The 9,940-nt window shown below is 41.8% G+C and overlaps 1 pseudogene; it reads right to left on the reverse strand.

Moving 5' to 3' along the window:
- LOC111976522 (DNA (cytosine-5)-methyltransferase 3B-like) overlaps nt 1-9,940 on the reverse strand; it is an 83,976-nt pseudogene extending 74,036 nt beyond the window's left edge.

Raw genomic sequence — 9,940 nt, forward strand, 5'->3', positions numbered from 1 at the left:
AGGGCCCGACGTCCACAGGTGGGGGTTGTGCTTACAGCCCAACACCGTGCAGGACGTTTGGCATTTGCCAGAGAACACCAAGATTGGGTCACAAAGGCAGAAATCTCCAAAGCACATAAGGTTAACCCTTCCGCAGAGGTATTCATCATCTAATCGGAGTAATCACACAAAATCACACTGAATCACTGGCTAAGTGATTCCTTGAACATTGTTTGAGTAACATCTGTTTCTCAAACTAGACACTAATGTACTTGTCCTCTTGCTCAGTTGTGCACCGGGGCCTCCCACTCCTCTTTCTATTCTGGTTAGAGACAGTTTGTGCTGTTCTGTGAAGGGAGTAGTACACAGCGTTGTACAAGATCTTCAGTTTCTTGGCAATTTCTCACATGGAATAGCCTTAATTTCTCAGAACAAGAATAGATTGACGAGTTTCAGAAGAAAGTGCTTTGTTTCTGGCCATTTTTAGCCTGTAATCGAACCCACAAATGCTGATGCTCCAGATACTCAACTAGTCTAAAGAAAGCCAGTTTTATTGCTTTTTTAAATCAGTACAACAGTTTTCAGCTGTGCTAACATAATTGCAAAAGGGTTTTCAAATGATCAATTAGCCTTTTAAAATGATTAACTTGGATTAGCTAACACAACGTGCCATTGGAACACAGGAGTGGTGGTTGCTGATAATGGGCCTCTGTAGATATTCCATTAAAAAAATCGTTTCCAGCTACAATAGTTATTTACAACATTAACAATGTCTACACTGTATTTCTGATCAATTTGATGTTATTTTAACGGACAAAAAGTTTAGCTTTTCTTTCAAAAACAAGAACACTTTTAAGTGACCCCAAACTTTTGAACGGAAGTGTATCTGCRTGCCAGTTATGGTTTTCTTTATGTACATTTTCGTGGAACAGTTTAATTTAATTTATAATAACGTCTAAGTATCTTAAAATCCTTGGCATGTGGTTAATCAAAATTCTATCCAAATCTAAATGAGAATGATACAAACCTAAAATGTAACTTCTATTGCCATTGTCAACTATGTAAAAATAGCCTATAAAAGGCCAACAAATAAAAACATTGCAGCATGCAGGTAGAAGATAACCTGAAAAAATAAATATCCTATAAAATCACATTGGCTACGCATGGCCTGTCTGCAACGAACTTGAAACATTGGATAAACTATTAACTTGGGTCCAGCCCATAGATCACTAGCAAACTTCCAAAATATTCTGGGCCCTCAGAGTTTCCTGCCCAGTGAGCTTGGGACAGACACAGCTGTAGGCTATTTGCACAAGGGATAAGAAGTTATCAGGTAGACCTATTTTATGACGTGTCCACTGGATCAGAGCATTACATTTTTCCCTTTCACACTGATAGGTTATCAAAAAGAAGAGCTGGAAAGATTTCTGAAATTCATCGAGGAACTATTGTCATTCTCAATGGATGTAAAAACAGACTTTGTTTGCTTGCTGTTTGAGGTGAAGAAAAAACATTACTTTGAGAAGCTCAACAGCTCATTAGTGGTTGTGTGTTAAGCCAATCAGAAATACTATAATTTGTACACAGCCTATAGGCCTACTTCTATGCATAATTAGGTGTGAGTCCTTACTTAACATTGACAGGATAGCTCCAAACAAAAGACAATGACTAAATTGACAAAACTTGTAAATGGAATGAAATAAACCAAAACTCACGAATGTAGCATAGGTTGTGCACTCTGCAAACACCGTGTCCACTCTGACAATGACAACGATAAAAGACTGCAATAATAATATATTGAATGCATTAACAGAAATTACCATAACCAAACAAACAATGTAGATTAGAAAGTATAGTAGTTAACGGCAAATGTACTACTGGTGATATACACTACATGACCAAAAGTACGTGGACACGTGCTCGTCAAACAGCTCATTCCAAAATCATGGGAATTAATATGGAGTTGGTTCCCCCTTTGTTGCTATAACAGCCTCCACTCTTCTGGGAAGGCTTTCCACAGTTGTAACATTGCTGCGGTGAGCATTAGTGAGGTCGGGCACTGATATTGGGCGATTTGGCCTGGCTCGCAGTCGGCGTTCCATTTCATCCCAAAGGTGTTCGATGGGGTTGAGGTCAGGGCTCTGTGCAGGCCAGTCAAGTCCTTCCACACCAATCTCGACAAACCATTTCTGCATGGACTTCGCTTTGTGCATGGGGGCATCGTCATGCTGAAACAGGAAAGGGCCTTCCCCGAACTGTTTCCACAAAGTTAAGCACAGAATCGTCTAGAATGTCATTGTATGCTGTAGCGTTAAGATTTCCCTTTACTGAAACAAAGGGGCCTAGCTCGAAAACATGAAAAACAGCCCCAGACCATTATTCCTCCACCAAACTTTACAGTTGACACTATGCATTGGGGCAGGTACCGTTCTCCTGGCAAACGCCAAACCCAGATTTGTCCATCGGACTGATAGATGGTGAATCGTGATTCATCACTCCAGAGAATGTGTTTCCACTGCTCCAGACTCCAGTACATTACATTTAAGTCATTGTAGCAGATCAACGCTCTTTAATCCAGAGCGACTTACAAATTGTGCATTCACCTTATACATCCAGTGGAAACAGCCACTTTACAATAGTGCATCTAATCTTTAAGGGGGGGGGGGGGGGGGTCATACGGATTACATTAATTTCCTACTAAGCTAATTGGAGGGAGATCCAGGTTTGGAGGTTTGTTCTTGATTCGATCCAGAGTGGAAGATTAATCTCCTTGAAAAGCCTATTCAGATCTGGTGTTATGAATATCCCAAGGGTATTGAAACCCCGTGTCTTCATTGGAATGGCATAGGTTGTTTCATAGAATGGTGAGTGTAATATTGAGAGGGCAGACAGTGGATTTGTTAAAAATTAATCTTAAACCTGAAAACTTGCCATACTGAGCAATTGTGCTAGAAATGGGAGGAAGGGATTTCCAGGGTTGGATATGTAGAGCAAGACATCTCCGCGTAGAAAGCGAAATCTTGTGCTGGCAAGGCTCGCCTGCCAATTGACACCTATAATACTTGGATTGCTCCTTATCAGACTCTTGCCAGAGGCTCGCCCCCAACAAGTAAGCAGGGGGCACAGCGAGGCACCCTTGTCCTTGTGCCCCATCCCAAAGGGATATCTGTCGAGTTCAGTCCGTTAGGTAGTCACCAGTCGGCATTGGATGAGAGTATAGCGTGGATTTGGAGTCCATTTAATAAGTTGGGACCCATACTTGAACTTTCTAGACTGAGACAGAAAGCTCCACTCGAATCCTGTCGAACGCCTTCTCAGACGCCAGTGAAGCCAGCAGGACATGGGTCTTCTGTGCGTTTAACTTAGATCAATTAAATATCAAAAGAACGGCGATGTTATCAGAAGAGTATCTGTCTCTGAATAAAATTCAGTTTTGTCCGCTTTTATTAGATTTCTGGAATGAAGAGCTTGTTTAGTCTTTTGGCGATAAATTTGGTAATTACTTTTGTAGTCGACAATCCAACAGCTTATGGGCCGGAAGGAGGAGCAGATAGGGGTCCTTTCGTCTTTTTGAGCAACACTGTAATGAGGCGATGCTGTGTGCTAGATCTCGGGAAACTCAGTTATTTTGCAAAAATCCCTCGCAGCATGGCATGAAAATAGGGCTAAGCTAGGGCCAAAAAGCTTTGAGAAACTCTCTGGGGAATCCAATCTGGCCTGGCACCTTGTTAGTTGTGCTGGAGATGTAATGCCTCCAGAGATCTCCTCAGAGTGAAGGGTGACGTTGAGATTGGCTTGGTCGGTGCCTCTGATAGTGTAGGTAGCGAGATCCTCTAGGAAGGAGGTAGGAGTTTGCCTCCGTGTTTTTCTTCTCAGAGAGGTACTATAGTTGCAGTAAAATCATGAAAAACTTAAATTGATCTATTTTTGGGTCATCATCGTGACCTCGTCCTCTTGCGTTCGGAATATGCACATAATTGTGTTACGCTCTTACTGCCTCTTTTTTTTAATTGATCGAAGCAATCAATCTACTAAGCCATTCGCTTATAGACTGTTCCCCCCCTCCCCCATGGTATCTTTCTGTTTAGTAAAAGAAAAAACCTTTTTTTTATCTCCACGAGTATAGTCCAAATTCAGTTTGGCTTTGGCTGCTTTAAGTTGACTCCAGGAGGTGCTGTCTGGGGATTGTTTATGTACTTTTTCACAGCGTTGCAGCTCCCTCTCCAGATCTAGCCTGTGTGCTTCCATTRCTTTTTTCTTAGAGGAAGCATATGCRATTAGMTGACCTCTTAGTGTGGCTTTAGCAGCGTCCCACATTGTGGCCGGAGAAACAGGAGAATCTTTGTTGTCTTGTGTGTAGTTGTCTATCCATGTAGTTACCAATGTATGGAATGCTTCGTTTGATAGCATGGAGGTGTTGAATTTCCAGCTCTTTGACCTCGGGATGTTTTTRCAGAGGTCAAAGCGGAGGTGGACAAAGGCGTGATCCGAAAGCGCTATGGGTCCGGTTGTACACGTGGCTGAATTTATGAAACTCTTTGGGATAAAAATGTAATCTATACGGGAGTAGGTGTTATGGACATTAGAGTAGTATGTATAGTCCATAGATAAGCTATTAGTCTCTCTCCAGATATCTATCAGTCCCATCTCTTTAGTAAGAGAGTTCAACATCTTTGCAGATCTAGGATTTGTGGTGGGGACTTGAGATGATTTGTCTAGGGTTGGGTTCAGGGTACAATTAAAATCGCCGGCCAACACTCCAAAGGAAACACAATGCTCATTGAACAGGGTTATCATTTTCGACATAAAAGCAGGAGTATTTGTGTTAGGGGCATATATGTTAAGATAGTAATTGGTTGCCCATACAGTGACCCAGTTATCAAAATAAATATCACCTCCGGATCAGATATGTTTTTGTCAATTATGAATGGAACATTCTTATGGATAAGTATGGCTGTACCTCTACTGTTGGATTTGAAAGATGACAAATACACCTGTCCCACCCAAGCTCTGTGGAGTTTGGCATGTTCAGCATCACAGAGGTGTGTCTCTTGCAATAGCGCGATGTCTGCTTTTTCCTTTTTTAGAGCACATAGTATCTTTTTCCGTTTTATTGCATGACCTAGACCATGGCAGTTCCATGTCAATAGATTTAAGGTACTAGTCATCGTCATCGAACAGTAATCGAACTTTAGTGCAAGTCATCTCTGGGTAAAGGTGGATAGTAGTTACAGCTGCGTTCACATAAAAGGAAAATAAATGGTTTACATAAAATAACAATCGCTGAACACCCCAGCCGAGTTCCCAAACAACTCGACATATCCCGTTGGATGTATTACCTCCCCGCTCAGTCACAATTCTGTGTTCCAACAAAAAAAAACTACCGGGAACAGTTAGCAACGCACAACGTCTCCCCCTCCCCACCAAAGAAATGCCTCATCCTCTCCGCCCCGCATTGAGTAAATGACAACGTAGCCTCCGTCCAGACCACATTAAAAAAGGGAGAAAATAAAATCAATAGCCCAGCCTACATATAGTAGGCCTAGGTTATAATATGGGGCCTATCCCTCTCAGCTAAAGCACATAAATATAGATTAGACGGCTATAATGGCATTTTAGCAGGGCGGGTGGGTCTTTTGGATATCGCTATATGTTGTCTTACCTCCTTTAGTAATAACAGTAATCGCATTTAGTCATTGGGTCCATTTCTCATTGACCGGGGTTGTCTTTCAAAAAACGTTCTGCCTCGTCGGGAGTTTTTGAAGTTGCTCGCAGGGCTCCTTGGTGAAGAATCCTGAGCTCGTTTGGGTATTTGAATCCCCTAAAGATGCCTCGGTCAATGGAGCATTTCTTCACCTCGTCAAACTCTCGGCGCTTTCGGCGTATTCCAGCTGACAGGTCCTGGTGTAAGGTGAGTTTGGCGTTTCCCACTGTGATGGTGTTGGTTTTCGCCGCCTGTAGGACTCGTTCCTTGTCGGTGAATCTCAGGAAACGTATGGTGATTGGGCGCGGTGGTTGTCTGGCTGCTGGTGGGGGCCTCAGTGCTCGGTGAGCTCTCTCCAGTTCTATGGGCCTGTCGGTGGACAGATGGAGCCACTCGGGAAGTTTGTCTTGCAGGTAGCGGATCAGTGGCATGTTTCCCTCTTCTTTTTCGCCCAGATTTAATAGAACACAATTATTCCTTCGCCCCCTGTTTTCCAGGTCCTCTGTTTTCTCTTCCAGCTGCTCTATTTTTTTTTAGCATATGCTATTGTTTCCATGGCGTCTGTCAATACGTTTTTCGTGGATAGGATTCGCCCCTCTGCCTCGTCCAGGCGCCCCGCGTTTATGGTTATCTTGTTGTTTATGTCAGGCAAAGCATTTTCCAGGATTGTCACCTTGCCCCCTATCGCACTGAGCTGAGCGTTAATGGCATCTAGTTTAGTGTTGAGTTCTGTACGTTGGGATCTCAGCTCAGAAAAGATGTCTTCGACAGAGTGCGAGGTTGGCATTCGTTGGGCCTCGGGGGGGAACGGGTCCTCTTGCTCCTGGCTAATGGCGCTAGCTTTTTCTGAAGCTAGCTGCTTCTTGGAGGCTTTTTCCGTCGCTAATGCTCGAGTCCGGGTAAAAATGTCACCTGTAGTGTCGCCTTTTGTAGCCGCCATGACTTTTTGACTAAAGCTAAATGAGTTTAAACTTGAAGTGGAGGTAAGATTAGGAATTGGAAACTACTTGTGCGGAGCTCCTAGTTCATACGGCCATCTCGTTCAGGGGTCACGTGATCCCAAAATAAATTATTTACAATGACGGCCTACCCCAGCCAAACCCTAACCCGGACGACGCTGGGTTAATCGAACCATGGTCTGTAGTGACACCTCTAGCACTGAGATGCAGTGCCCTAGGCTGCTGCGCCACTCGGGAGCCAGTTGACTGGGGAAGCTCTAACAGGGCAGAAATATAACGAACTGACTTGTTGGAAAGGTGGCGTTCTATTACGTCACCATGTTGAAAGTCACTGAGCTCTTCAGTAAGGCCATTCTACTGACATTGTTTGTCTATTGAGATTGCATGGTTGTGCACTCGATTTTATACACCTGTCAGCAACGGGTGTGGCTGAAATAGCCGAACACTAATTTCAAGGGGTGTCCACATACATTTGACCATGTAGTATATGTAACGGGGAATTGATAGACACTAACAATCAAACACAAACACAATGAAGATATGCAACAATGAATGTGCACAAATTGGCGGGAAAGATAGCATTCTGGAGAGACTTTCATTGCGCATCCCCGCGGCATCTGCAATCGATTTGTCTTGGCCTCCGCAATGGATTAGTTCACTGAGATGCGAAAAAGACAGGTGTCTCGTGCGCCATAAACAAACAAACATCAAATAGCCTATACAGTTGAAGTCGGAAGTTTACATACACTTAGGTTGGAGTCATTAAAACTCGTTTTTCTAAAAAATAAAAAATAAAAAAATATATAAAAAAATCGTTTTTCAACCACTCCACAAATTTCTTGTTAACAAACTATAGTTTTGGCAAGTCGGTTATAACATCTACTTTGTGCATGACAAGTAATTTTTCCAACAATTGTTTACAGACAGATTATTTCACTTTATCACAATTACAGTGGGTCAGAAATTTACATACACTAAGTTGACTGTGCCTTTAAACAGCTTGGAAAATTCTGGAAAATGATGTCATGGCTTTTGAAGCTTCTGATAGGCTGATACATCATTTGACTCAATTGGACGTGTACCTGTGGATGTATTTCAAGGCCTACCTTCAAACTCAGTACCTCTTTGCTTGACATCATGGGAAAATGAAAAGAAATCAGCCAAGACCTCAGAAAACAAAACTGTAGACTCCCAAGTCTGGTTCATCCTTGGGAGTAATTTACAAACGCCTGAAGGTACCACGTTCATCTGTACAAACAATAATACGCAAGTATAAACACCATGGGACCACACAGCCGTCATACCACTCAGGAAGAAGATGCATTCTGTCTCCTAGAGATGAACATACTTTGGTGAGAAAAGCGCAAATCAATCCCAGAACAAACAGCAAAGGACCTTGTGAAGAYGCTGGAGGAAACAGGCACAAAAGTATCTATATCCACAGTAAAACGAGTCCTATATCGACATAACCTGAAAGGCCGCTCAGTAAGGAAGAAGCCACTGCTCCAAAACCGCCATAAAAAAGCCAGACTACGGTTTGCAACTGCACATGGGGACAAAGACCGTACTTTTGGAGAAATGTCCTTTGGTCTGATGAAACAAAAATAGAACAGTTTGGCCATAATGACCATCTTTATGTTTGGAGGAAAAAGGGGAGGCTTGCAGGCCGAAGAACACCATCCCAACCGTGAAGAATGGGGGTGGCAGCATCATATTGTGGGGGTGCTTTGCTGCAGGAGGAACTGGTGCACTTCACAAAATAGATGGAATCATGAGAAAGGAAAATTATGTGGATATATTGAAGCAACATCTCCAGACATCAGTCAGGAAGTTAAAGCTTGGTAGCAAATGGGTCTTCCAAATTGACAATGACCCCAAGCATACTTCCAGAGTAAAATTTTGGCAAAATGGCTTAAGGACAACAAAGTCAAGGTATTAGAGTGGCCATCACAAAGCCCTGATCTCAATCCTATAGAACATTTGTGGGCAGAACTGAAAAAGCGTGTGCGAGCAAGGAGGCCTACAAACCTGACTCAGTTACACCAGCTCTGTCCGGAGGAATGGGCCAAAATTCACCCAAYYTATTGTGGGAAGCTTGTGGAAGGCTACCYRAAAYGTTTGACCCAAKTTAAACAATTTAAAGGCAATGCTACCAAATACTAATTGAGTGTATGTAAACTTCTAACCCACTGGGAATGTGATGAAAGAAATGAAATCTGAAATATATAATTCTCTCTAATATTATTCTGACATTTCACTTTCTTAAAATAAAGTGGTGATCCTAACTGACCTAAGAAAGGGAATTTTTACTAGGATTAAATGTCAGGAATTGTGAAAAACTGAGTTTAAATGTATTTGGCTAACGTGTATGTAAACTTCTAAATTCATGCGGGCACTCTCCGAGAATAAAGACCCAACTTCAAAGACTGCAAATTTGATTGCAAAAAAATCCACGCAGGTGCCCAACAGTCCACGAAATTGTGTCATACTTAAGCGACTAGCCTATGGTTATAGGCCTATTATATTATGTTTCAGCATTCGAATTGAAATTCCACTACAGGGAATGATTATCAAGGCATACAGAAGACAATTATTTCAAATAAGCCATACAAAAATACWAAAAAAACTCTCTGTCTCTAACGGCATGGAGTAGGAAACAGGCACTTGTTTGTATGAAAAACAACGCAATCGAATTTATAGTGATTTTGAGGAAATTGTGCCAATACCACAAGAAAAATCTAACCCTTCATTAGTGAAGTTGAAGTTCAACAAACTTTGAAATAAACGTCCAAGACACGCTAAAAATAAATAAATCACCACCTGATTGGAAACCACAAACTACTCAAGCATAAAAATCCATTAGATTCCACTCGCAACATCTGTAGCCTACTGTAGACTACAATACTGAGTGCGCGTGACGCAGTTCAACTCTGAATTGAAACTATGCAATATTAAACATTCCCATACAAAAAAGGATAATATTATTTTATTGTAGGATAAATATCCTTATATTTACCATGTTTGAGGATATGTAGGGTATTTTCCCTTCCTTGTCTCCAATTTACATAATCATCGACGCAACATTGTTTCATCAATTGAATCGAAATGTAATGTTACCCTACGTCTTTCCGCAAAAAAAGTTTAAATTAAGTTGACTCTATCGAACAAATTACTGTAACAGTAAGAAAGTTATCAAACCTCATGCAGGAATTCTTCCAGTTTCTAGCTAACTGATCTCCTAAATAATGTTCTGCAGACTAGCGTGCATAAACACATCATAAAAGGAAAAAAACACAAA

Source organism: Salvelinus sp. IW2-2015, linkage group LG17, assembly GCF_002910315.2.
Source record: "Salvelinus sp. IW2-2015 linkage group LG17, ASM291031v2, whole genome shotgun sequence".
In the NCBI taxonomy this organism is placed as follows: Eukaryota; Metazoa; Chordata; class Actinopteri; order Salmoniformes; family Salmonidae; genus Salvelinus; species Salvelinus sp. IW2-2015.